This window comes from Mauremys mutica, chromosome 16 (genome assembly GCF_020497125.1).
Source record: "Mauremys mutica isolate MM-2020 ecotype Southern chromosome 16, ASM2049712v1, whole genome shotgun sequence".
Lineage (NCBI taxonomy): Eukaryota > Metazoa > Chordata > Testudines > Geoemydidae > Mauremys > Mauremys mutica.
The window spans coordinates 19819587-19846763 of NC_059087.1; the positions used below are offsets into that span (position 1 = coordinate 19819587).

At 49.8% G+C, this 27177-nt stretch overlaps 2 protein-coding genes, 1 long non-coding RNA gene and 1 gene segment (V, D, J or C); all 4 read right to left on the reverse strand.

Annotated features, from left to right (window-relative positions):
* Nucleotides 1-27177, reverse strand: part of LOC123351200 (immunoglobulin lambda-1 light chain-like) — a 624702-nt gene that overhangs the window by 549227 nt on the left and 48298 nt on the right. The gene's annotated exons all lie outside the window — the stretch shown is intronic.
* Nucleotides 1-27177, reverse strand: part of LOC123351197 (immunoglobulin lambda-1 light chain-like) — a 668923-nt gene that overhangs the window by 542380 nt on the left and 99366 nt on the right. The gene's annotated exons all lie outside the window — the stretch shown is intronic.
* The window catches only part of LOC123351198, a 576764-nt gene that overhangs the window by 516471 nt on the left and 33116 nt on the right, over nucleotides 1-27177 (reverse strand).
* LOC123351210 lies at nucleotides 16228-25722 on the reverse strand. The gene is made up of 3 exons (XR_006573952.1): nucleotides 25593-25722; nucleotides 16719-16835; nucleotides 16228-16606 (listed from the first exon to the last, which is right to left on the reverse strand). It is a non-coding gene; the product is annotated as an uncharacterized LOC123351210 (long non-coding RNA).

Here is a 27177-nt window from a genome sequence, read left to right on the forward strand (position 1 = left end):
GCCATTCTTATGCTCTAAAGGACCCCAGGGGGACCAGGACTCTGCCAGCCAGTGCCCACCCCTGAGAGCTGTTGTCTCATGGGACAGGCAAGCGGAGGAGGAGAGAAAGGAGGAGGAGAGAGAGTGAAGAAGCTGAAGCTGCCCCCAGAAATGGAGTTTCAACTAATTGCTCCTGATCCTTAGTTCTTCTCTTTCCTTTTCCCTTTTCTCTCTGTCCGTCTGCTTGTTCTAATTGTGCCAATCAGCTGGGATGAAGCTGGGTCACTCTAACTCTAACTCCACTGTAACATTATCACACACTTAGCAGGACGTCAGCCAGCCGTGTCCAGAGTCAACCCAAAGCCACTGCAGGCTCCACCCTGCTATCCGGCGAGTGGGGAGCCGACCGTGGCGAACTAACCACCAGAGCGACCAGACACCAGGGGATTTCTGCAGCCCCAGTGACCTCTTCTGGCCAAGTGACAGATCTGTGAGCTGGGCAAATACTTTGCCTTTGCCTGAGATACCGCCCAGCGGGACGTTACAGGCTCAGCCCGGACACAGAGGCTGCATTCCCCAGGATCTGTCAGTGGCCATGGAGAAGAGCTACTTAGGAAACTGCTGTAAGAGGGAGGCCCTTCCCCCCATTAACATTATTGGCTATTACCTGCATTGGGTAGCACCTGGGAGCCTCTGTCTAGGGACCAGGACCACATTGTGCCAGGTGCTGTACAGACCCAGAAAAACATGGTGGTCCCTGCCCCAGAGAGCTCACAGTCTGTGAAGAAGACGAGAGACACCAGGTGGAGAGACTGGCAGACAGATGGACTGATGGGGGAGCACAAGGAAACAATGAGACAGTAATTCCTGTCTAACACATTCCATTCCCCAAGAGGGGGTCTTTGACCCTTCACAATAACTAACAGAGGAGCCTCTCTGACGGAGGAATTGTCTCCCAGCAACACAGCAATGCCCCAGTGGTTGGCTTTTCCCCAGTCTGCTGGGGAGGGGGCTGTGAGGGTGTATGGAATATGCAGAACACTTTGTGATGTAAATCGCCCTAGCCCCCCTGCAGCCAGTGGAGCTACACGGATTGACACCACCAGACAATTCAGTCCATGTTTGGAGCCTTTCAAACTAATCTCCTACTCTGACTGTAGGCCCCCAAAAGGAGGCCCCAGTTCTCCCAGGCTGTATTGCTGTGTCATGGGGAAGTTTGTAAGGAGAGAAACTGCCGCCCACTCAGTGCCCAGAACATTGGCTTTTCCCCTGTGACCCCCAGTGCAAAGATTAAGAGCTCCCAGCAGGGCACAGGCTGGGGAGGGAGGTTTTTGTATCACTTCCCCATCTGACAGTGTCACTGTGATGAGCACTCCCAGTCCACACAGAACAGTAATAATCAGCGTCGTCCTCCGCTAGGGCCCCCGTGATGGTCAAGGACATGGTGTTACCCGATCTGGAGCCAGTGAAACGCTCTGGGATCCCCGAGGGCCTGGTACTCGTGCTGTGCATGATCAGCTGAGGAACATTCCCCAGTCTCTGCTGAACCCAGAGCGGGTAGTTATTATCAGTGAGGGCCCCACTGCTCAGGCTGCAGGAGAGGGTCACGGTCCCTCCAGGAGACACTAACTCAGACGCCTTCAGCGACTGGAGCTGCTGGGAACTGAAACCTGAAACACGAGAAATAAGCTCATCAGAACTCCCCCTCGCCCGGAGCATTTCGCAGATTCTTAGCCTTACAGCTAATAAATTCTTAGTTTGTTTCATCCAGCAGATAACTCCCCACCGCTTACCAACGCAGTAAGTGAGCAGCGCGAGGAGCAGAGGGGCCCAGGCCATGGTGGGAATCCAGACGAGCTCGGCTTCCTGAGGCAAACGGGTCTGTGGCTGGGACCCTCCGATTTTCTCTTAAACCCCCAGAGCTGGAGAACGGCCCCTTCATGCAAATCTGCTGCTCACTCAGTGACTCCTGTCTCTTCAGTTCTGTCAAAAAGGGGCCAGAAACAACCCAAGGGAGGTTGTTTCAATGGGCTGAGAGCACAGAGTAGGCAGAGTCCCGCTCTGTGCCTCATTGATAACTCTGTGCTCTCTGGTCACTGCAGGTGCAGTAGGATGGAGCATGGGAATGGTCTGTACCAGCTTCTCCCATTCCAACCCTGACCTGAGGCATCTGTCATTCTAGCCACAGGCCTCTGCCCAATTTCAGCAGCCACCTGAATATCTGGAACATCTCTGTTCTTCCTATCATGAGCCTCTCACGTCAAGATCTCCAGTCATTTGTACTGGGTGTAACTGGGGACACCAGTGGAACCACCAATCTAATTTTTGCTGTCGACCTGGGTCAGGATTTCAACTCTCTTCCCCAGAGGTGAAAGACAATATGTCAGATTATGATGTGTAAAACAACAGCACACAGAGGCCCTAGTCGCCCACCCTCAGGCTTTTGGCTCCCTAGTCATCATCTGTCTTGGATGGAGACGCACCTCTTCTCCCCCCACCCACTCCGACCAGGATATTTCCAGATTGAACAGTTCCCTGCCTTCACTGTGCTTTTCCCAGCAAGACAGTCTGCCTCTCCAGGCCTGCTTGCTTTCTCCTCAGGGACTAATTATATTGCAATTGCCCATAATCCTAAATTACCACATGGTTCTGCCTAAGAAAACCTATTTAATTCTTAAGGAAAAAACATTACAAAGAAAACATGAAAAACAATAAAAGAACCTACATGCCTGCTAATCAGTTTATGGGAGCTTCCTGTCATAGGTTTCTCCCCCACTTGGAGCTTTTGGGTTCGCAAGATGGGGTCCTGCATGGAATCCCCTAAACTAAAATTCTAGTTTAGATCTGGTAAAAGCTGCCACCACCCAATAATGTATGTTTATTGGGACACAGTCCTTCCCCAAAATCCTTGGGGATCCCAAGAGCCCCAAATCCATGGAGTTCTTACACCTAGGAGAAATAAACCATTCCCCCCTGCTTCCTCCCCCCTCCCTTTTCCTAGGAGAGATACTGGGATCCAACTACAGAGGGATGCCTCCCTCCTCCCTCCTCCCCTTTCCCTGAGAATTCACCCAAGGAAAGATTAACATAGTCCTTAACAGAAAGATTTATTAAAGAATAAAAAGAAAGTAACTGTCTCTGTAATACCCAGATGGAACAATACACAGGGTCTAAACTTATCAATCTCTGGAGAGAATCCCCCCTCCTTTCTTTCTCAGTAAAAGAAATAACCGTACAGAATTAAAGAAATTCTATAGCAAAACACACAATTGCAAATGTAGAAATCAAATTATAAGACTAATCTGCCTTTCTAATTAATACTCACTATTGGATAGTAGGAAATACTCCAGGAGAACTTGGAGACATGTCTGGCCTTTCTTAGATCCAAAGAGAGCACTCAGAGACAAACAAAGAAACACAAACAAAGCCTTCCCTCCACAGAGATTTGAACATATTTTGTCCCTGATTGGTCCTCTGGTCAGGTGGTCATCAGGTACTGCTTGTTAACCCTTTACAGGTAAAAGAGACTTAAACCCTGATCTGTTTATTTATGACAGGAGCTTCCTGCCAGGCCAACCTCCATGAGAGCTCTGGGCCGTGCCAGTCCTTCCGACCCTTCCCGAAGCACTGGGGCCCTCCCTGGACTGGAAGTCCTGTCCACGTCCTAGATCAGAACAAAGGCCCTGACTCCACTTAAAGTCAGGCTATTTATTTATGAGTCCTTTCTTTGTCTGTTGGTCCCTGAAGAACCCACTTTGGATCTTTGAAATGTCCTAACAGAACAGGTGATCAGCAGAAAAAGGGTTCAAGATTCAGAGGCTTTGTCCCTAAAGGGGGGGTTGCAATCCCCTCCTCCCCGTGACTTCCTAGGAATTCCACTTCACACATATCGTCCCAAAAGATTAGTCCTGCCTGCTACATTGTCCAGCGTGGTCGTGTGAAGGTCACAGCACTTCCCAGATACTGTGTTAAGCCTGTCTTCCTCTGAACAGTGTTCCAAACCATCCCGCAGTGGAAGGAACAAAAGTATCTTCTCTGAGAAAATAACAGATGCAGCCAGATTGCTTTGGATTAAAGTAATATGGCTCCAGAGCCTGCATTTTACTGTTACAATGACATGGTCACCTGCCCTATATTTCAATCATCTGTGTGTGTTGGAGGGAGTCTAGCTCATACCCCCCTAGGCAGCACTTCTGGATTTGACCCCCAGTGTATCGTGATTCAGTGTCAGGGATTGTGTGCGAAGACCATCAAACAGTGCAGTTGAGGAGACACATGCCCAGTGTTTTAACACACAGGCTCCGTTCGGCTGGACACAGAGATTAGCCTGAGCTGATCTGCAGACTGCAGAGAGCGATTAGAGCACAGGACAGCGCTGTTCCTTGTGCAAAGAGAGGCGGAAGGAGGCAGGAAAGGGCCACACCACCCGGGAGAGAAGGGCTGGAATTCGAACTGGAAACTAATCAGCAGTTGGACTCTTTCTCGGCAGAAGCCAGACTGCAGCCTGCACCGTTCCCAGCAGAGCCAGTGCAGAGAGTGGGGGAGAAAAGGGGAAGTTTTTATCTCAGTTCCCCACCTCGCTGTATCACTGTGTATAGTGCACCACTGCTACCCGTATACACAGCACAGTAATAGTCAGCATCGTCCTCTACCTGGACACCGGTGATGCTCAGGGCAGCGTCATTACTGGAAATGGACCCAGAGAACCGGGCAGGGATCCCTGAGGGTCTCTTATTAGTTTCATATATGAGCATCCGAGGAGCAGAGCCTGGTTTCTGCTGGTACCAGGAGGGATAGTTGCTGGTGGTGACGGCTCCAGTGCTCAGGCTGCAGGACAGAGTGATAGTCCCTCCTGGGGTAATGAACACTGAGGGCTCCTGAGTCACCACAGCCTGTGAACTGATCCCTGAAATCAACATTACAAACACATTATTATTAATTCAGTTCCTTTATTCCTTGAAAAGTCACCTCCTCCACAACAATCCCACTGCACATAAACCTGCCCAGCTGACCTGAGCAGTAAGTGAGCAGCGTGAGGAGCAGAGGGGCCCAGGCCATGGTGGGAATCCAGATGAACTCGGCTTCCTGAGGCAAACGGGTCTGTGGCTGGGACCCTCCGATTCTCTCTTAAACCCCCAGTGCTGGAGAACGGCCCCTTCATGCAAATCTTCCCCCTGCTCACTGGGTACAGAGCATCTAGAGAAGAGAATTTTTTTGAACGGAAGACGAGGCTCAAGAAAGATCAGAAGAAGGCAGCGGCATGAAGAGAGCAAATCTCAGACAGAGCAAGAAACACAGCTGAATTACTAACATTATTCCAGCCAGAACAGACGATGACACAGCTCCAAGATTCATTCTTGCAACTCCAGTGACAACGAGGATTTGAACCCACGGCCCCGGTACACACACTAGCAGAATAAGGCACTGGGCAGTACTATGACGATTGCTGGCTACCGTTCTGTGCACGGCAATTCAGGGGTACTAACCACGGTTGCTTTCCCAGAAATACAGGAACCCTCTATCCTTGTTTCAAACCTTCTACATGGATATTTAGTGATTCGTTAAAATAGCCGAGCTTGACTGACTGGCACACTGGGAGCGCAGCCCGTCCGCAGCAACACGCACATGTGCTCTGGTCCCACTGGGTTAAGCACAGTATAAAAGCTTAGACAGACAGACCAGTGATGCAGCAATAGCCTTAAAATATATTTACAGAAGGGATCTGAGCCTGTTCTGTGAGATCCCTACAGAGCCGGAGGAGCTGCTGGGCGGAGAACAAGACAGTGAAGTGTCTCTTCCTGGCAGGGCTTTGCAGATCTGGACGCTCTCCCCATCACGTCCCTTTGCACCTTCCCGGCTCCGTGTCATGTAACTGGCCCTGCTCTCACTCTGGGCTGCTCTGAGAGCTCCCAGGTCACAGCTGCAGGGCTCTCCTCACCTGCAGGGCACCATCTACACCAGGTACCATGAGTTTCATCCCTTACCCTGCCTGGCCTTGGGACTAAAGGAAGAAATCCATGGGACACCCACATCTAGAATAGCGCCTGTAGATCTGGTCGTCCCAGCTCAGAAAACATACATTGGAATTGGAAAAAGTACAGAAAAGGGCAACAAAAATGACGAGGGGTATGGAACATCTGCCATATGAAGAGAGATTAATAAGACTGGAACTTTTCAGCTTGTAACAGAGACAACTAAGGGGGAATAAATAGAGGTCTATAAAATCAAGACTGGTGTGGAGAAAATGAATAAGGAAGTGTTATTGACCCCTTCTCACAACACAAAAACTAGGAGTCACCCAATGAAGTTAATAGGCAGCAGGTGTAAAACAAACCAAAGGAAGTATTTTTTCATATAATGCAGTGTCAACCTGTGGAACTTGTTGCCCGAGGATGTTGTGAAGGGCAAAGGTATTACTGAGTTCAAAAAAGAGCTAGATTAGTTCATGGAGGATACGTCCACCAATGGCTATTAGCAATGATGGGCAGGGATGCAAAACCATGCTCTGAAGTGTCGCTAGCTGCTGTTTGCCAGAAGCTGGGAATGGGCGACAGGGGATGGATCACTTGACTTGATGATTCCCTGTTCGGTTCATTCCCTCTCAAGCACCTGGCATTGGCCACTGTCGGAACCCAGGATACTGGGCTAGATGGGCCATTGGTCTGACCCCGTATGGCCATTCTTATGCTCTAAAGGACCCCAGGGAGACCAGGACTCTGCCAGCCAGTGCCCACCCCTGAGAGCTGTTGTCTCATGGGACAGGCAAGCGGAGGAGGAGAGAAAGGAGGAGGAGAGAGAGTGAAGAAGCTGAAGCTGCTCCCAGAAATGGAGTTTCAACTAATTGCTCCTGATCCTTAGTTCTTCTCTTTCCTTTTCCCTGTTCTCTCTGTCCGTCTGCTTGTTCTAATTGTGCCAATCAGCTGGGATGAGGCTGGGTCACTAACTCTAGCTCCACTGTAACATTATCACACACTTGTGCTTTCACCCTCCCTCCCCCAGCCAGGGAACTGAGGCTTAGCAGGACCATCAGCCAGCCGTGTCCAGAGTCAACCCAAAGCCACTGCAGGCTCCACCCGGCTATCCGGCGAGAGGGGAGCCGACCGTGGCGAACTAACCACCAGAGCGACCAGACACCAGGGGATTTCTGCAGCTCTAGTGACCTCTTCTGGCCAAGCAACAGATCTGTGACCAGGGCAAATACTTTACCTTTGCCTGAGATACCGCCCAGCGGGACGTTACAGGCTCAGCCCAGAGCACAGGGTCTGCATTCCCCAGGCTCTGTCAGTGGCCGTGGAGAAGAGCTACTTAGGAAACTGCTGTAAGAGAGAGGCCATTCCCCCCATTAACATTATTGGCTATTAGCTGCATGTGCTGTAAAGCTCCTGTTTGGGGACACAGGAAGTACCAGCCACGAGGCAAAAGAATACAAAAGGCAGCTGCATCATCTCCATTTTCTCTTCATTCTTGTTTCTTACCTCTGGAGTAACTTTTCTACAAACTGAAGCTCTGAACAAAGGACTGAATGACCCATCCAAGCTGTGGATGAGTTCCAGAGGGAATTTCAAGCCAGCAAACTCACCTATACTGCTAAGAACCTGATATATGGACTTTGATGTCTCTGTATGTATGTGATTGATTTACCATTGAGCAACTCACTTCTTGTTCTTTTTCCTTTACAATAAACCTTTAGTTTTGACACTAAAGGACTGGCTGGCAGCGTCGTATTTTGGGTAAGATCCAAACCAGAGCCGGCTCTAGGCACCAGCAAACCAAGCACGTGCTTGGGGTGGCACAGTTCCAGGGGCAGCCAAAACACTAGAGCCAGCCCTGATCCAAACTCACATTGGCCTGGTGACGTGGCTGACCCTTTGGGGTCCGAAGAACGTTTTGTATACGTGAGCAGAGCTTTTAAAATAACTTCTCACTGTACTGGACCTAGGCGCTGACTGGGAGCCAGAGAACTGGAATGCAATGAAGGGGGCTGTGTGGTTCTTTTTCAGCTCCTTGATAACCAATGGTGGGGGAAGGGGACTGATTGGTGAGTCTAACTTCAGTGTTAACCACCGGTTTGGGGAGTATCTGCTCTCCCTCTTGCAGCCTGCCCTGACCTTGGCATTGCCAGTGAGGGCTGCCCCAGGCACCGGGTCACAGGAGAGGCTGGAGGGGGAGCATAAGGGGTTCGTGCTTGTACCTGTTCATGGCGGGATGGGATCTTGGGGGTCACATGGGCAGATCACTAGGATTGTTTGATGTTTCATTTTAGGGCTGGGGGTTTTGCTGGCACCTGGACAGGGGGGCAAGAACCAACTGATAACAGCGACAGTCATTGTGGTTGTGATTTCCAGCTGTGTAAATCACCGTAGCCCCCCCTGCCGTCAGTGGAGCTACACGGATTGACACCACCAGACAATTCATCCCATGTTTGGAGCCTTTCAAACTAATCTCCCACTCTGACTGTAGGCCCCCAAAAGGAGGCCCCGGTTCTCCCAGGCTGTATTGCTGTGTCATGGGGAAATCTGTAAGGAGAGAAACTGCCACCCAGTCTGTGCCCATAACATTGGCTTTGCCCCTGTGGCCCCCAGTGCAAAGATTAAGAGCTCCCAGCAGGGCACAGGCTGGGGAGGGAGGTTTTTGTATCACTTCCCCATCTGACAGTGTCACTGTGATCAGCACTCCCTGTCCACACAGAACAGTAATAATCAGCATCATCCTCTGCCAGGGCCCCCGTGATGGTCAAGGACATGGTGTTACCCGATCTGGAGCCAGTGAAACGCTCTGGGATCCCCGAGGGCCTGGTACTCGTGCTGTGCATGATCAGCCGAGGAACTTTTCCCAGTCTCTGTTGAAACCAGCGTGGGTAGTTATTATCAGTGAGGGCCCCACTGCTCAGGCTGCAGGAGAGGGTCACGGTCCCTCCAGGAGACACCAACTCAGACGCCTTCAGCGACTGGAGCTGCTGGGAACTGAAACCTGAAACATGAGAAACAAGCTCATCAGAACTCGCCCTCGCCCAGAGCAGAACCGACGTTCTCAGCGCTGCCTGCAGAGAGAGCAGCGCTACAGCTTGTTAGAAATTCTTATTTTGCTTCATTCACCAGATCAACCCCCCTTACCAATGCAGTAAGTGAGCAGCGCGAGGAGCAGAGGGGCCCAGGCCATGGTGAGAATCCAGACGAGCTTGGCTTCCTGAGGCAAACGGGTCTGTGGCTGGAACCCTGCAAGTCTCTCTTAAACCCCCAACACTGCAGAACAGCCCCTTCATGCAAATCTGTGGCTCACTCCAAGGTTCCTGCCTCTCTAGTCCTAGCTCTGTTGTAAGGGGGCAGAGCCAACCCCAGGGAGGTTGTTTCAATGGGCTGAGCGCACAGAGCAGGCAGAGTCCCGCTCTGTGCTCTCCCGATAAGCCTGTGCTCTCTGATCGCTCTGGCTGCAGTAAGACACATTGTGGGGAGGTCCTGACCTTGCTTCTCCCATTCCAATCCTGTCCTCTCAGGCCTCTGTTGTTCTAGCCACAAACCTCTGCCCAGTTTTACCAGTTCCCCGGACATCTGCATCCAGTCCCGAGCCTCTGTTGGGTCAAGATTTCCAGTCATTTGAACTGGGCATAACAGGGGACACTGGTGGAACCACCAAACGGATTTTTCACTTTGACATCAGTCACACTTTGAACTCCGTTCTCCAGAGGGTAATGAAAATGGGTCAGATTATTCTAACGCATGTTACAATGAAACCCAGAGGCGTCAACAGGATCGTGCTTCCATTGTGCCAGGTGCTTTAGAGACCCCTGTCTTTAGCTCTCTTTGTCATCAAGTTTTATACTAGTGGCACGAACAAATCCCCAAGTTGATTATTGCACAGGTCTGGAGGAGTTAGCACAGGTTTGGGAGCCAGGAACTCTTGGGTCCGGATTAATCCATCAGTGACGGGTACGCAGGACCCAGAGACACTAAAGGGAGTTGCAAACCTGCATGGTCCCAAAGCCTAATTTCCAGCTCTACCATCAGCTCATTGTGGGTCTGTGTGCACAGCAAAGAAAACCCCCCGGCTCGCCCGTGCCAGCCAACTCAAGCTCACCAAACTCAGGCTGTGAGGCTGTTTCACTGCTGCGTCGATTTCCGCGTTTGGCCTGGAGACAAGCTCTGGGACCCTCCCACCATGCAGGATTCCAGAGTCCCAGTCTGAGGTCGATGGGGCTCTAGCCAGTGATCTGCAGAGAGCGGTTTGGTCACGTGGTCCTGGCTCCTCCCCTGCTGGCCTGCTGCTAAACTGTATCAGAGGAGGGTAACAATACCTGAGCTCTTTTCCCAGTGCTGGTATCCATGTGAGCAGGTGGTGGTGTTACCAGGGCATGTGATGTCATTGTCCATGGAAGTCACCATAGACCATGTGGTTGTGAATTGGAGGCAGGTTTCATCACACAATTCTAAGGAAAAGGGGTGTGACACATGGCCAGAAAGGTTTAAGCAGCTCATTGGCTAAATGACCCAGAATCAACCTTTAGAGACATTTTAGAAAAGTATGAAGTAGAAGGTTACTTCAAAAGCCTATTGTTCACCCAGGATGTATGGTCAAGAGTCTGCTAGAAAACTGCATAAAAAGACCTGATCCTTTCATCTCAGATCTGCTTGATACATTATACAGGAGAAGCTTGAGTTGTAAGACTGAGATCTCCAGTCCCACCTGGATCATCCTGAATATGAACACTGGACTGTATAACCTATGGACTAATTCTGAAAGAACTCTTTGCAACTACAAAGCTCACCAAAAAAACCTGATCTCAGAACTGCACTCATGTCTGTATGCATACTGATCTTTTAACCAATACTCTGTCTCTGTCTCCTTTCTTTTTAAATACATTTTAGTTTAGTTAATAAGAATTAGCTGTAAGCATGTACCTGGGTAAGATCTGAAATATTCATTAACCTGGGAGGTAATGTGTCTGATCCTTTGGGATTGGTAGAATTTTCTTATACGATGAATAAGATTTTCAATAATCCTCCTCATATTTGACTTGGGTGTCTGGATGGAGGCCTAAGGCTGGGTTGCTTTCAGGAAACTCAGTTTTGGCTTCTGGGTAATGAGCAGGGTATTATAGAAGCTTTTTGAGGCTAGCTTGGTGGATCTAAGTAATGGAATGACCACCAACTCTGGGGATTGTCTACCCCGTTCTTTGCAGTTTGCCCTAATTGAGTAATCTCAGTGTGGCTCCCCTGGGACCCCGGTCACAAGGAGTTTATTAAACTTCTGATCATTGGGTAGAGCAGACGCTGAATCTGTCTATTCTAGTAGTCTTCAGTTCCACATATTGTCCCAGAGCTCCAGGGCCCCTCAGTTTTGACAGTTGAAACACTTTCATCCAGCAGATGCAACACATGAAAATATCTGCAAAGATGGTCCCATGTGGATTCTATCTTCTAGCCCAGCAAGCAGCCAGTCATGGGGCCTTTCTTGCGTAGGATTCTCCATCACTGCTAATTCCTCTTTCCCTTCACATGTCTGCAGGGCCCACTCTCTCTAGGGAATAATGGGCTCGGCAGTAGTACTGCTGAGAAGGATCTGAGGGTTATAGTGGATCACAAACTGAATATGAGCAATTGTGAAAGCAGCAAATATTCTGGGGTGAATTAACAAGAGTGTCATATGTAAGACACATTTGCCAGCCCGTCACAGGCTATGGGGCAGGGGTCCCCAACGTGGTGCCCGTGGGCATCTTAATGCACCCGCATCCTGGACCCCGGGAGAGCACCCGCCAAAATGTCGCAGCGGCATTTTGCCGGGGACGCCTCTCGATGACAACGCTTGTCGCCAACAAGTGACGTCATCGAGACGCGTCGCTCCCAAATTTCGTTGGGGACGCCTCTCGATGACATCGCTTGTCAATGGCAAGCGACGTCATCGAGAGGCTTTGCCGCCAAAATGCCGCCGAAATTCGGCAGCATTTCGGCGGGTGCTCCACCGCTGCAGTGGTCCTTCAGCTGGCGCCCACCAGCCAAAAAGGTTGGGGACCACTGCTGTGGGGTGTTTTCCTCTGTTCTCATCTGATCGCATCATTGCATGAGCACCCCCACTCCATGTAGAACAGTAATAACCAGCACCATCTTCTGCTACGGCCCCAGTGATGGTTACGGACATGGTGTTACCAGACATGGAAGCAGTGAAATGCTGTGGGACACCAGCGGCTCTGGCAGTGAGCAGGTGTGAGGAGCAGAGGGGCCCAGGCCATGGTGGGGAATCCAGATGAGCTCAGCTATCTGTAGCAAACAGGTCTCTGGCTGGAACCCTCCAATTCTCTCTCAAAGCCCCGGAGCTCCCTTGATCAGTGCCAGCTACTGCTTCCCTCTCATCCACTTCCCTCTAGTCAAGGGAAGCCTCTGTCCCATACACCACATGCTGGGAGCTCTGGAAGCCACCCAGGTGCTTTTTCAAAGTGATAGGAAGGCAGAATGTTTCCAGCTTTTCCCTGTTAGCATGGAGCATGGGAAATCCCTGCAGGAAGACGGGTGTCTCCTTGACAGTCTCTTTCCTCCTCCTCTTTCCAGGACCAGCCTTTTCCCTTGCAGTGGACAAGTGAACTCAAATGCAAAAGCAGTGATCTTCCCCTGCCCCGCTTTTCCAAGGGTTTGGGACAGAACCAGAGAATCGTCTGAGTCAGACAAGGATACAAGCCCCCTTCCCCGACAGAATCCTTCCTCCTGCTCTGCCTCTGTTACTTCTTTGGTGTTTATTTCTTCCTCTGTTACTTCAAACTCTACTGCTGGAGCAGGGCACAGTGCAAGAGGCTGGAGGTTTTCATCTCAGTTCCCCTTGTGGATGTCTCACTGTGATAGGCGTTCTTCTTACCATCCCATGTGGCACAGTAATAATCAGCCTCATCCTCTGCTTGGACCCCAGAGATGACCAAATTCCAGAGGTTGTTGGAGGAGTCAGGGGAGACGGTGAATCGCTCTGGGATCCCTGTGCCCCTACCCTGGTCACTGCTGGTGTAATAGTGGTACACAAACCGCGGGGCACTGCCCGGCTTCTGCTGGAGCCATCGCACCCTGTCGCTGCCAATGCTGTACCCACTGCTCAGAGCACAGGAGAGCTTTACCGTAGTTCCTGAAGGTTCTGCCACTGAGAGCGGCTGAGTCACCACGAGCTGGGAGCTGGCGCCTACAACAACAAGACCGAGCACACAATTGCCACAAACGTTAGCCTGAGCTCTCATGGGCCTTTACGTCCCAGAGAAGAGCCTTGGGCCAGCAAAGCCTGGTCTGGTGGGGTGTCCTTACCTGTGCACCATGCCCCCAGGAGAACAATCACAGGAGCCCAGAGCATTGTGCAGAGATTTCACACACCTGGGAGAAGCTCTTCAGTCACCCTGGAACCTGCTCCATGCTCCTGGCTTAAATTTCCCTCAGCAGAACCATCCCGAGCCTTTATGCAAATCTGCACAGCTCTTATTGGCTCTCTGCCTCAGTGGTAGTAGAGCATCATGGGAAAATCAAAGCCCAACAAACTCCGTCCTCCCTACCAGCCATCTGACCCCGATGTAGGAAGCACCTTTCTAGTCAGTGGGGGAGTGGCAACAAGCCCCACTGAGCCATGCCACTGAGGACGGCAGTCCCTGGCAGACGCAGCTGCAGGGCCAAGGTTGGGGATTTTCAAGGCTGTCACTCAGGAAAGAACCTCTAGACAGCACCAGATTTAGGGGCAGGCAACTGCCTGGGGTGCTGAGTTTGGGGAGCGTCGGCTTCGGGGGTAGGGTGAACAGATGCCCCGATTTTGGGGTCTTTTTCTTGTATAGGCTCCTATTACGCCCCACCCCCATCCCGATTTTTCACATTTGCTGTCTGGTCACCCTACTTGTGGGGGCACCAGGCTCAGGGGGCTGTTTTTGTTTTTAGCAACAAAAGAGAAAATAGAATGCTTGAGGTAAAACGTTTCAGGTATTCCGTATGTGGATTCATTTTTCACTGACCTCCTAGAATGTTCTGGACCTTTGTAGAATCTCGTGGAATTTTCCAGACTTTCTGAGAACTAAGAGTGTTTTCAGCCATGTCCTCGCAGGTATATAAGGGGTGGGGCGTCACCAGTCAGTCAGTGAGATATAAGGACAAAGTGAGGTGAAGTTGGAGCCCAAATGCGATACTGTGAACCTTGTTTTATTGTGTACTTGTGAAAGTGTACTTGTGTTTTAATACCTGAAGAGTTTAAGTAGTGACTAAACAAGGACATATTTAATGAGATGCCAGAGATCTCTTTCGAACCTATTTGCTTATATATGGCATCAATAAATACAGATTTACAGATCTTATCGTGCAAATTTATTGCCTTTTATGACAGGGATAAAGCATGCCTGCAAATCGTGCATCGAACTTGTGAAATGGGCTACAAATACAGTAATCAAAACTTTAACAAATCGGGGGATGGGGCGCCAAAGACTCCTCGCTGGGGGCGCCATTTGGTCTACGGCCGGCCCTGCCTCCAGATAGTCTAGAGAGATCTACATAGTCTCAAGTTCTAAGGCCCTAAGGCCTTCAACTTCCCACAGCCCTTCCCTTGGGACTCAGGTTACAGAGGGGGGTGTTGCTAATGCTATTGGGTGATCTTATACTGCCACCTGCTGGTCTGTATAGAGTCTCTGAGGGCTTAGATCCTGTGAGGTCCTGACAGCCCCTTACTTGAGCTCAGTCAAGCCCCAACCCTTGTGTCTCTAAACAGCCCCAGTGCTCTCAGCCTCACTGACTCCCCGACACGCTTCCTGTTATTGCTTCGGTCACAGCTCAGAGGCCTGGCACTCTGCACAGACCTGATTTGTACGGAAGGACGTGGGCAGTGTCGTTTCACAGGTTAGGAAAGTGTGATCCCTTGTATGGATGGGGCCTCATTAGACAGTCCCACACTTTAGGGCCCAGGAACATCGGGGCAAATCCACACAATGATCCCCTTGGTCATGCGCCGCAGCATCCCACCCACTCAAGCTCCATGAGCTCAGAAACCACCTGCCCTGCTTGCGATTAAAGGGAAAACCGGAAATCCAGTCCCTTACTGCTCACACTGGTGTGTTACCGTGGGGTTGCTCGGGAAGGACGGCTTTGTATAAGGAATGTTTTAACGAATATTGAGGATTATTTTGAAAACCAAAAGCGAAGCATTAAATGATCTTTATAAACAAGCATAAGGAAAAAGCGGCAGAGCCCACTGGCCTCCCAGCCTTGGCATTGTTTCAAAGGAACAAAGACCAAGTTGGAACTTTGCGGCTCACCTGGAGAGAAGTTGCACCTGGGCAAAAGACTCCAATGGCAGCAGCTCTAGGTCCCCTTGTCTGTACTGGTTTTGCTTTACAAACGTGCAGTACATGGAGCTTGGGCACCCGCTGGGCCCGATCCTGGGAAGTGCTGAGCACATGCAGCTCTGGGGGAAGTCAGTGGGAATTGGGAGCCCTCAGCACCTGAGGCATAGGCTCAGTCTCTCTATTTGCAAGACAGCTCCATGCAAACAGGAACATCAGCACTGGCGTCTGTGAGTGTGCTGAAGGAGAAGGAAAGTGAGATCACCCTTGTCTGTGTCACTCAAGAGACCACGAATGGAACAGTGTGTCCAGGTCTGGGGTCTGCAATTTTAAAAGGCTGTTGACAAGTTAGAGAGGGTTCAGAGAAGAGCTACGTGAATATTTCAAGGTCTGGAAAACACTAATCTTAGGCTGAGTTACTTTCCATCTCACTATTTAGCTTGTCAAAGAGAAGGTTAAGAGGTGACTTGATCATGGCAGAAGAGCAGGTACTCAGGGGCTGTTTAATCTAGGAGAACAAGGTAGACCAAGATCAAATGTCTGGGAGCTGCAATTAGTAAAATTCAAACTGGAAATGAAATGCACAGTAATTAAGCCCTGGAGCAGATTACAAAGGGCTGTGGAACATGAAGCCTGGGGGTCTTTCTAAAAGAGATGAGTGAGTTCAACCACATGTTTCTGGGTGTGAGCCAGGAATTACTGGGTGAAGTTCTATGGCCTGTCTCACACAGGAGGTCAGACTGGGTGATGTGATCCCTAGTGCCCTGGTTTGATCTCCTTACTGCCTTTAACTCAGTCTGTGCATCAAGGCAGTGATGTTGTGTCAGAACACAGGTGAGTTCTTCAGTCAGAATAGCCCGTAGCTTTGAAAGGCAACGAGGAATTGGAGATCACACTTAGCCAGGAGCCAATCCACTGGGCCATCTTATAGGAACAAGAGACACACAGGTGGGCTCCAGGCGCTATGTCACTATGGGTGAGAGGGGGTTTTGTTCCTCTTCTCCATGCAGCAGTATCACTGTGTACTGGTTAGCTGGGCCATCCCAGTCTGTGCAATAGTAATCAGCATCGTCCTCTGCTTGAGCCCTGCTGATCGTTAAAAAGCAGGTGTTCCTGGAAGTGTCTTTAGAGGCAGTGAACCTGTCAGGGACACCAGAGTCTTTATACTGGGTAGAGTCATCCTTGTAATATACTGCAGGTATCTTGGTTTCTCCCCTTACTTCTGCTGGTACCAGCATATGTAGCTACCGCTGATGCTGACTTCACTGCTCAGAACACATGCGAGTTGGACAGTTTCTCCTGGTGTCACTGACATAGCGAGTGGCTGAGTCAAAGTTAACTGGTAGCTGGAACCTGAAACAACACAGAACCACCGGTCACCAAAGTGTCTGTAAATGTGGGTGTGCCATGCACTGGGCACACTTCCTGACCTCACTTCTGAGATCGAGCATGCAGTTATATTTACCTGCCCAACAGGCTACCAGAACCAGCAGTGTGGTGACCCAAGCCATCCTAAGAACAGCACACGCAGCCACAGCGGTCTCTGAATTCAGTGGTGCCTTCTCCGCTTGCTTCTTAAACCCTGTGATGTGAGCAGGCATCCTGAATGCAAATCTGGATGCCTCTGATAGGCTCCAAGTTATCCTCAGCTCACTGGCACTCACCCCACAAGCATCTGGGGACAGTTGTGTTGCTGCGCTAGGAGTAAGGGATGACGGCCTCAGCTATTTTTATCCCATGAGGACACCCTTGGAACATTTTTCCATCAGATTCCTCCTGGGCTGTTCAATTGCTTTGTTGCACTGTACAGTGGGAGGGACGGACAATGGATTCCCCTGACTCTGGAACACTGGAGTCACTGCTGAAGGCAGGACACCAGCCTAATGGGACAGATAATCTGTTCAAGTGTGGCAGGGTCGTTCCCTGACACAGTTTATTCATGGCTCTGGTCTCCAGTGCGTTCTCTGCATTATCCCCCACAAGTGCAGAAGCTCAGCATCTTGCGCTGCACGGGGTGGAGAAAGTTATTAAGGAGCTTGGGAAAGCCATTATCTGCCTCTGCCTAATTATCTGTATAGAGCAGAGAATGATAAACTGGCCATAGAGAAGCTGCATCAGGTGCTGTTCAGCTTAACCAGCAAGGAGCAGCAAAGTAAGTAGCCCTCACAGCCTTACAGGGAGAAGTAGCCACCCTTCTGCAGAAGTCTAATGAAAAGCCTATGTTGTGGAGGCCTCCCTGCATTTCATACACATTTCCAGGGCACCATTAATAACCACTTTGCTAATGAGCTCCTGGGAGGTTTTCAGAGGCAAAAGCCCTGTACAGCTGCAAAACAGTCCTGGCTCTGCTGCCAGAGTAAAGGGATGTTTTAGGATTTCCAGGCCTGGAGCAATAGACAAGTCAACGTTCTACTTCTGGCGGTATCAATATCTCAGCATTCTAGGATGGCGCTGAAAACAGAATCAACCTACCATTACCCGGAGGTTTTTGTTCTGAGTTACATGGATATTATCTAGGAAGTTTCTGACATTACCAAGATTTTGCTGCTAAGGGCATTTAATTGCAATGACAGGGATCTTTCAAAAATGAAAATCCATCAATTACTCTGTTAGCTCCAGCTGAGTTCCATTCATATTGCAGGTGAAGTGACTTTCTCAGTTTAGAGAAAACAACTTTTCAGTGTGATAAGGGGATAGATGGTGTCAGAGCCAAACTTTATATGGGTTTCTGACAACTATGCATCAGTTCTTGTCATCAGCTTCAGCATTTCTGACTTCCCCTATAACAACACCTATTATTAGGCTTGGCACCATTCAATTTTTAATACAATTTCAGCAGATAATATCAATGTTTATTTTAAAACTTTTTTTCTATTTTTATCTATTAAAAGTTTCACAGTTGCAGGAAGTTATGGGTGGGTCAGACAACAATTATTTAAGGACAGTAGATGTTGAGATTCAAAATGCTAAAGCTTTATAACCATTCAAACAGAAACGATCAACACCCCTTTTCAAAATACACACCGTACATATCCTTAAATCAAGTAAGAACCACTTCTGCTATGGGAACTGATCACATACTTTGACGAATCCTACTGCATTCCTACGGACAGTCTGAAAACACCCCCACCTCATTAAACTGTCTCTATGTTATTTTTTGTTAATGTGGGGCTCATCTCACTGAATCAGGAAAAAAAGGCACTGTAAGTGATGACACTACATCAATGAACTAATAATTCAGCCTGTGGTTTATATGCCTCCATCCCAGGGCAGGACAATATGCATCCTGCCATTTGATTTGAAACCAGGAGTGAGCCAAGTGCCAGGCGTGGCATGTACAGGGCATGCAAGGAGCACAGCATCTACTCCCATGGGCTTCCAATACAGTAAGGAAGTGACCACTGGGGGTAACGGGCTCTGGTAGATTTGCCATTCAAGTGGGGGTGGCAGTACATTATGTGACTGACCATTCAGGCCGTTCTGCTTCCGCTGTGCTCTGAGGCTGTTGCAGCAAAGCTCCTTTAGCTTAGCAGATCGTTTTACCTTCTCTCTCCCCTCCATTCACCTCCAGGAGAAGAGAGTGCTGGGCTTGGACAGAGGTTTGTTTTTAACACACCCCTATGGAATGGATGGTATGAACCCATTTATCTTAAACAGAATGTGCTAAACCCAGGCATAGGCGGCAGGTTTGTATAATTTTTGGTGGTGCCCAAAATGGTGGTGCCCGTCCCCGCCCCCTCCCCCCAGCTCTTGCCCTGAAAGCCGATATAAAATGAAGCTACAGTGCGTTGGCACCACAAGATTACAAGGGTCAATTAAAAGTGGAAAGTCAGAAGCAGCACTTGCCTGCTTCAATATACGGTATTGTATTTTGTTGCACTTGTTGTGACAAAGTGGGAATGTTCTTAATGTTTTCTCTGAATACTGTGTGGGTGCCTCAGTTTCCCCTGCAAGGTGCCAACTGAAGGTGCTGGGGACAAAGAGATCAGAAGAGATCCAGAAGAGACACAAAGGCTAGAGGAGGGAGTGTCAGTTTGGAGCTGGCTGCGGAAATGGGGAGAAGCCCAGAACTTGGGTCTAGGCTCCCCACCCTCCAAGATGGACCTGACTGAGGGGTCCTGTTTTCTGTACCTACAAGCTTTGTTTTAGACTGTGATCCTGTCGTCTAATAAACCTTCTGTTTTGCCGGCTGGCTGAGAGTCACGTCTGACTGCAGAGTTGGGGTGAAGGGACCTCTGGTTGCCCCAGGACCTGCCTGGGCAGACTCGCTGCGGAAAGTGCATGGTGTGGAAGGGCATGCTGAATGCTCCGAGGTCAGACCCAGGAAGGTGTAAGCTTCTTGCCCTGGAGACAGTCTGCTCAGAGACAGGAGGCTCCCCCAGAGTCCTGACTGGCTTTGTATGGAGTAGTTCCAAAGCATCCCAGCATCCCATTCCACACCATGCGCTTCCCGGAAGTCCGCACAGGCACTGACACTCCCTCCTCCGGCCTTTGTCTCTTTTCCAGGCATTAGGAGGCCACCTGATCTCTTTGTTCTCCAACACCTTCAGTTGGCACCTTTGCAGGGGAGGGGCCCAGGCCATCAGTTGCCCAGAGACAGGGTTTCAGCCATTCTCTCTGCAGATGACATCACACTGGCACTCTAGGGCTCTACAACAATCACACCCTCTTATCCCACCATCTAGATCCTTGAGCAATGCAGAGAGGAAACTGAGGCACCCACACAGTATTCAGAGAAAACATTAAGAACAGTCCCACTTTGTAACACCTGCATACTTTAAAGGGTGTAAAATAATCAAGTATCGTGCTAAACACAATGATACTCCAAACTGACCACCAAATTTAAGTTGCATATTTTCCCCCGCAAGTGAGGGCTCTGGGATGGGGCTGGGGATGAGGGGTTCCCAGTGCAGTAGGGTGCTCAGGGTTGAGGTGCTGGGGGCGCAGGCTTTGGGGTGGGGCAGGGCTAGGGATAAGGAACTTGGGATGCAGACAGGCTGCCCCAGGGCTAGGGCCAGAGAGAATTCTCCCGTCTTCTTACTGGCAGAAGCAAGCTCCAGGGGAGGGACCCCTCCTCTTCTCTCCCCCCTGCCACCCAGCAGCACACTCACTCTGCACCACGGTCACTGCACATGCTCCTAGGGACTCTCTCAGGTCCAGAAAGCCCACTCGCCTCCCCTATGATGGGTACCTGGGCGGGGGGTTGCCATCATGTGTGGCCTCCCCACCCCTGCTGCTGCCCCTGGGTGCCGGGGGGAAGCGGGGGAGAGAGCTCCCAAGCATGTGTGTGCCTCCTTTCCCCTCCTCTCTCCCTCTTCCCCTCCCCTGGTGCTCCAAGAGGCTGCCTGCCACTAATCTCTATAGCCTTAGGCAAAAGCAGCACAAACAAAGGAGAGAGAAACCCAGCTCCAAATATTGGTGGAGCACAGACCCCAGCCTTGAATATTCCTGGTGCTCGGGCACCTTGAGCCCATATAAGCTGCTGCCCCTGAACCCAGGAAAACACTGGGATTAGCTGAATGGAACAGGTCACTGTTGTGAATTCTCTTCCTCTTGGAGCATTACTTCATTAGCAGCCTGCTGCCTCACCTGGCTGCCGGTGAGAGGTGGAGATGGAAATCTAGACAAGTCCTTTGCTAATGAAACTAAGATCAGGTCTGTGCAGTTTGGGGGCAAATCCTCACATTTCTGAGCTGGCTACTCTGGATTTATAGTTTTTGGTCAAAATCCTGCTCAAGGGAGCTTCCCCCCTTCTGATAATTGCACACACAGAATCATAGAATCATAGAATCATAGAATTCAAGATCAGAAGGGACCATTATGATCATCTAGTCTGACCTCCTGCAAGATGCAGGCCACATTAGCCGATCTACCCACTCTTTTAGCAAGCGACCCCTGCCCCATGCTTCGGAGGAAGGCGAAAAACCTCCAGGGACACTGCCAATCTGCCCTGGAGGAAAATTCCTTCCCGACCCCAAATATGGCGGTCAGCTGAACCCCGAGCATGCGGGCAAGACTCTCCAGCCATACCCTCTGAAAGAGGTTAAGAATATCATATTATTGACCCAATTTGACCCAATTAAGTACCAGTTTGGCACTCAATTGACCTATTGACTAAGCCCGTTATCCTATTATACCATCTCCTCCATAAACTTATCTAGCTTAATCTTAAAGTCATGGAGGTCCTTCGCCCCTACTGTTTCCCTCGGTAGGCTGTTCCAGTATTGCACTCCCCTGATGGTTAGAAACCTTCGTCTAATTTCAAGCCTAAATTTCCTGACTGACAATTTATATCCGTTTGTCCTCGTGTCTACATTAGCACTGAGCTGAAATAATTCCTCTCCTTCCCTGGTATTTATCCCTCTGATATATTTAAAGAGTGCAATCATATCTCCCCTTATCCTTCTTTTGGTTAAGGAAAACAAACCGAGCTCCTCAAGTCTCCTGTCATACGACAGGCCTTCCATTCCTCGGATCATTCTAGTGGCCCTTCTTTGTACCCGTTCCAGTTTTAACTCATCCTTCTTAAACATGGGAGACCAAAACTGCACACAATACTCCAAATGAGGTCTCACCAACGCCTTATATAACGGGACTAGCACTTCCTTATCCCTACTAGAAATACCCCGCCTAATGCAACCGAAGACCGCATTAGCTTTTTTAACGGCCACATCACATTGCCTACTCATAGTCATCCTACGATCAACCAGGACTCACAGGTCCTTCTCCTCCTCCGTTACTTCCAACTGGTGCGTCCCTAGCTTATAACTAAAATTCTTGTTAGTCATCCCTAAATGCATAACCTTACACTTCTCACTATTGAATTTCATCCTGTTACTAATACTCCAGTTTACAAGGTCATCCAAATCTCCCTGGAGGATATCCCGATCCTTCTCTGAATTGGCAATACCTCCCAACTTGGTGTCGTCCGCAAACTTTATCAGCCCACTCCTACTCTTGGTTCCCAGGTCAGCAATAAATAGATTGAATAAAATAGGACCCAAAACCGAACCTTGAGGAACTCCACTGGTAACCCCCCTCCAACCCGACAGTTCCCCTTTCAGTACTACCCTCTGCAGTCTCCCCTTTAACCAACTCCTTATCCACCTCTGGATTTTCATTTCGATCCCCATCTTTTCCAATTTAACCAATAATTCCTCATGCGGTACCGTATCAAACGCCTTACTGAAATCCAGATATATTAGATCCACCGCATTTCCCTTGTCTAAAAAATCTGTTACTTTCTCAAAGAAGGAGATCAGATTGGTTTGGCACGATCTACCTTTCGTAAATCCATGCTGTAATCTATCCCAGTTGTCATCGGCCTCCTGCTCCTTAACCACTCTCTCTTTCAAATTTTTTTCCATTACTTTGCATACTACAGGTGTTAAACTAACAGGCCTGTAGTTACCCGGGTCACTTTTTTTCCCCTTCTTGAATATAGGAACTACATTAGCTAATCTCCAGTCCAACGGTACAATCCCCGAATTTAGAGATTTATTAAAAATCATCGCTAACGGGCTAGCAATATCACTCGCCAATTCCCTTAATATTCTAGGATGAAGATTATCCGGGCCCCCCGATTTACTTCCGTTAAGCTGTTCAAGTTTGGCCTCCACCTCAGATACCGTAATGTCTACCCCCATATCTCCATTCCCATCGGTCCCTCTATCACTATTCCTTAGCCCTTCATTAGCCTCATTAAAGACCGTGGCAAAATAATCATTCAGATATTGTGCCATTCCAAGATTATCCCTAATCTCCACTCCGTTTAAAGTTTTAAGCGGTCCCACTTCTTCCTTCTTGGTTTTCTTCCTATTTATATGGCTAAAAAACCTTTTGCTATTGGTTTTAATCCCCTTCGCTAGGTCCATCTCCACCCGTCGCTTTGCCTTTCTCACTGCATCCCTACACCCTCTGACCTCAATAAGGTAGGTTTCTTTGCTGATCCCTCCCATTTTCCACTCCCGGTACGCTTTCTGTTTTTTCTTAATGACCCCTCTAAGACGCTTGGTCATCCAGCTCGGTCTAAAACTGCTACCTACGAGCCGTTTTCCCTTTCTCGGGATACATGCCTCTGACAACTCCTGCAATTTCAACCTGAAGTAACCCCAGGCGTCATCTACCTTTAGATTCCTAAATATGTTGGTCCAGTCCACTTCCCTAACTAGTCGTCTTAATTTAGTAAAGTTAGCCCTTTTGAAATCGTAAACCCTAGTCTCAGATGCAATATTGATCATCCTCTCATTAATTTTGAAACGAATTAGCTCGTGATCACTCGAGCCAAGGTTGTCCCCTACAACTATTTCCTCAACAAGGTCCTCATTACTCACCAAAATCAGATCTAAAATGGCATCCCCCCTCGTCGGTTCAGCAACCACTTGATGGAGGAATTCATCAGCTATCACGTCTAGGAAAAGCTGAGCCCTATTGTTATTACTAGCATTTGTTTCCCAATCTATATCTGGGAAGTTAAAGTCTCCCATGATCAAGCAGTTCCTATTAGTGTTTACCTCCTTAAAAACATTAAAGAGCTCTCTATCCGTCTCCAAGCTAGATCCTGGCGGTCTATAGCACACCCCAATCACTATCCCGGGTGAGGCTCTGGTAGTTTTCTTCCCTAATGTGACCATTGCCCACACAGACTCCGTATTAACCATTGCATTGCTAGTTATTTCATTACATTTCACCTCATTATTGATATACAATGCTACTCCCCCACCTTTACCTTTGCATCGGTCTTTTCTAAACAGCACATACCCTTCCATACCTGTACTCCAGTCATGGCTATCGTTCCACCATGTTTCGGTTATTCCTATGATATCCGGTTTCAATTCTCGGACCAGGAGCTCCAGTTCCTCCATTTTATTACCTAAGCTTCTCGCATTGGTGAACAAACATCCTACCTTTTGCTGTTGGGCTCCTCTCACTCTTCTCACCCCGCTCGGTAGGGACACAGTACTACCAGTATGACCTGTCGATCTAGTATCTGTCCCCCCCCTCTTCCTTACACCTAACCGTCCCCCTCTGGCTATATCTGTTGTTATCTTCTTGTTCTCACTCCCAATGTATAAATTTGGCGTGGAGTGCACCAGGGCCTCTCCCAACCGTCTCCCCCCAGTGTCTAGTTTAAAGCTCTTTTAATCAGATGAGCCAGCCTCCCTCCTAGAAGTCTACTTCCTTCCCTACTTAGGTGGAGCCCATCCCGTGAGAACAGTTGTCTGTCCCCAAAAGCCTCCCAGTGCCCATACATCCCAAAGCCCTCCTTGTAACACCACTCTCTCAGCCAACTATTAATCGTCAGGATTCTCTCACCCCTTTGGCGCCCTTCCCTAGGGACAGGTAGGATCCCACTGAAGATCACCTGAGCCTCAATTTCCTTAAGCGTCTTACCCAACCTGGCATAGTCTCCCTTGATCCTGTCTAGCGAGAATCTAGCAGTATCATTCGTTCCCACATGAAGGATGACCAAAGGGTTCTTACCTGCTCCTCTTAGGATCCTTTTCAACCTCAGGTCCACATCCCGTATTTTAGCGCCCGGTAGACAGCACACCCTTCTGTTCTCCGGATCGGCCCTGGTCACAGGCCTGTCCAACCTTCTCAGTATGGAGTCCCCAATCACGTAGACCTGCCTTTGCCTGGGGACAGTGCGGTCCTCTAACCTATCCCCCGTTCCCCCTGATTGCAAGCTCCTTCCATTCCTATCTTCCCTTGTGGTTCCCCTTAAGCCATCCTGTAATCTCCCCTGACCCAAACTTGGTGTCACACAGGAACACTGCTGTCTTGAAACAATAGAATAGATGTGGATTGTTTTTAAGCAAATGGATAAAAAATATCAACAGTGTGTGTGCGTGTATAAAAAAAGGTGTAGCACAATCAATTGCTTTACACTGCACAGAGTCACTCCCGGTAACACACTAATCCCTTTATTGTTTTGCTGCCCGTTTACCACTGATTCTGCTTTATCCTTTTGCAAGCAATTTTTGTTAGTGTTGTTGTTGCCGCCCTGGTGCTGCAGCAAGCCAGGGAAGAGCAGAGAAGATGAAATGCCCTGTAATGGGGAGGCACAGTCCTCCTGTGGGAAAGTTCTTGGTGGAGAAGCCAAAATACCAACTTACAAACAAAACACAGAGCTGGAGATCAGCAGCCCCTGCTCTGGGCTCAGCTACTGGCAGCTGGGACTAGACCAGAACTAGACCAAACTCATCATCTGGAAATATTGCCCTCATAGTGGTGTCTGAATGTTCCTGTCTGTGAACTCACAAACCTACTCACTCAGTTACCCATTTGGGATTGCTCTGGTGGGGTTTAGCCCCATAATGGTTTGACTCTTACATACCTGACAGGCCAGGTAAGCCAAGCTCTGGCACAGGGACAGCCTCACCTCTGAGACCAGAGAACTGGCCCCACTAAACCAAGCCAGAGGGCTCTATCCTGGTCTAGCTCTCCCCCATCCCAGAATGCACAGGGCCCCTCACTCAGCCTAACCCTCATAACAGACTGACCCACCACTGCTCCGTCTTCTTATAGCGCCTGGTTTCCCCAGTAACGAGCAATTAGCTCCAGCTGAACCCAGCCCCTGACTGGGTTCCCCAGCAATCACTGCAGTGAAGCCAGACACCTGCTGAAGATTCCCTGCTCCGGGAGAGGGTTTTAACACACGAGCCCCATCCAGTGGAGTCAGACAGAAATCACTCCTCTTGCTCGCCGCAGTGTCCTGCTCTCTCAGTTTGCACAAGTCAATGTTCATTAGGTCACTCGGTCTCCCATGGGGGCAGCCCAGCTGCAGAGAAATAACTGACTTGGGTTTCCAGGTGCCCAGGCTAGAATCACAGTCACACTCTGCTGGGTTTTGCGGCTTAGAGCGAATGGAGAGTTACCGGGGACAGAAACGCTGCTCTGTCCCCCACCCCTGACTGCAGTGACCTCTCCCTGCACGGATTAGCTCTGGGGCAGAAGGGTTTGGTCTTTGCTGTGGCTGACAGGGGATTTCAGTTCCCAATTTGCCTTGGAAAGAGAGCTGTGCATTGCCTCCCAGGGGAGCCCCTCCTCTACAGCCACCCTGCAGAATGCAGCCAAGACGCTAGTGTTGGCTGTCGTCCCATGACCAGACACTCCTGCAGCTGCAGGCCAGGCAGGACTGTCTGAGCCAGGCTCGGTAATTTCCCCTTTTGCATTGCTGTGAAGTGGTGCAAAGCACAGATTTCTAAAGAGGGGGCTCGTTCCAAGGGGTCTCTCTGCAGGGACAAGTGACAGAACACACTGAGAGGTGCTCAGACACCATGGGGATGGGTTCCATAAGGGAATCTCTAGACAGTGAGAGAGACACAACAGGCCCTAACTGCCACTCTGCTCTCTGGAGTTGTCCCCGGTCGCTCAGACTGCCTCAGGCAGGAGAAACTGGCAGAGGGGGAGTTCTCAGGGTGACACAGTGCCGCACTGTTCCTTCCTGCGATTTGGCTTTCAGGGGTCTGCGTGTGCTCCTCTCCCCGCCTCAGAGGGGCTGAACACACAGAGCCCTGGGCACCCGTACTTGGCACCGCAATGGGCAGGGGACGGGTTGCAGCGCAGGAGTAAATATAGGTGGCAGAAAAGCCCTTGGGGGTGTAACACATCCATTGCTCAGCATCCAGTGCACAAGGCTCCTCCTTAGAGCGTCTCCCCTCTGGCCCCTGCAGCCCAATCGCTCCCTCTCTCCCGTTATTGGAAACGCCTGGTCCCTGGGCACAGCTTGAGCAAACAGCCCGTGTGCTGGAGAGGCAGGGAACCCGGCCCACCCCCACCTGCCAATGAAGAGCAGCAGAATTGCTCCACTCTGGGCTGCTCTGAGAGCTCCCAGTCCCAGGTCACAGCTGCAGGGCTCTCCTCACCTGCAGGGCACCATCTACACCAGGTACCATGAGTTTCATCCCTTACCCTGCCTG